This window comes from Triticum aestivum, chromosome 4D (genome assembly GCF_018294505.1).
Source record: "Triticum aestivum cultivar Chinese Spring chromosome 4D, IWGSC CS RefSeq v2.1, whole genome shotgun sequence".
Taxonomy (NCBI): Eukaryota; Viridiplantae; Streptophyta; class Magnoliopsida; order Poales; family Poaceae; genus Triticum; species Triticum aestivum.
In genome coordinates this window covers 503,290,162-503,291,653 of record NC_057805.1, presented here as the reverse complement: position 1 = coordinate 503,291,653, position 1,492 = coordinate 503,290,162, and positions in this window count along the sequence as shown.

Here is a 1,492-nt window from a genome sequence, read left to right as displayed (position 1 = left end):
CACCAACCGGGACCAAAGGCCTTTAGTCCCGGTTGGTGCCACGAACCGGGACCAATGAGTTGCCTATATATACCCCATCGCCACAGCAGAGCACTCCACAGTGCTCTGTTTTTTCTGGTCGGCGAGGGGAGGGCATTTGGGTGCTCTAGCTCACCTCCTATGCACATGAGGTGTTCGATGAAATGTCTGAGCCACACTAGTTAATCTTTCTCCTCTCGAAACTCGACCTCCGAGCTCCATTTTCCCCGAGATTTGTCTAGGTTTAGCGGTCCGTCACGTCCCGTCCCCGTCTTCACCGCCGTCGATCGCCCGCGCCGATCTCGTCGCCAGCACCACCGTGGTGAGCCTCTTGTTCTTATCTTCTTTTTGAAATAAAAAAATTCTTACTTTAGATAAATACTTGTCTAATTTTGTTACTTTTATTATTCCTTCTTATTACATAGTGCGATGGTTTGGGTATCCGCCCCCGTCGGCCCTCGTCCTGTCTATGATTCGGATGTGGTATATATTATCTTTTTATAACTATTTGGTTCATTTATTGTTTATGAAAAATATGCCGACCAACGTGACATAGATTTTATTTATCTAGGAGGTGGTTGAACCGGAAATTCTAACCGACCCTATTGTCGAGAGGTTAAATTTAGTTGAAGAAGAAAACAATTACTTGAAGGAAAAAAATAAAAAAATTGAGGAGGAGAAGATGATATTGGAGTTGCATGCTGCGGATGTCGTCGATGATCACAAGATCAAGATGGATGCAATGCGCTTGAAGATTAGAAAGATTAGAAAATATGCCATTCATACCGAGGCTTGGTATCATTATGTCGTTGGATCAGTTGTTACCTTGGTTGCGATTATGATCGCATTTGTTTTCGCATTGAAATGTTTTACATAGTTTCAATGTATGGTTTAATTAATTAGATGCTCTGGAGAGCTATATATATGTTGTTAGATGAGAACTATGTATGTACTTTGGTTTTAATGTGATGATAAACTTCTATTAATTTGGTCACTTAATTATCTATTCATGATGTTCTGTAATGGTTTTTGACACACTTAATTATATATAATTCACGCAGATGAACCGGCAATGGATGTATGGTGACAGACACACCTCCGAGTACATTAAGGGCGTGCATGATTTTCTCGAAGTGGCTGAGGCAAACAAGCAGAATGGTTTTATGTGTTGTCCATGCCCTATATGTGGGAATACGAAGTCTTACTCTGACCGGAAAATCCTTCACACCCACTTGCTTTACAAGGGTTTCATGCCACACTATAATGTTTGGACGAGGCATGGAGAAATAGGGGTTATGATGGAAGACGGCGAAGAAGAAGAGGACGATGACAACTATGTGCCCCCTGAATACGGTGATGCTGCAATGGGGGAAGCTGCTGATGATCAAGAGGAACCAGACGATGTGCCCAATGATGCTGCAAGGGGGGAAGCTGCTGAAGATTAAGAGGAACCAGTGCCCGATGATGATGATCT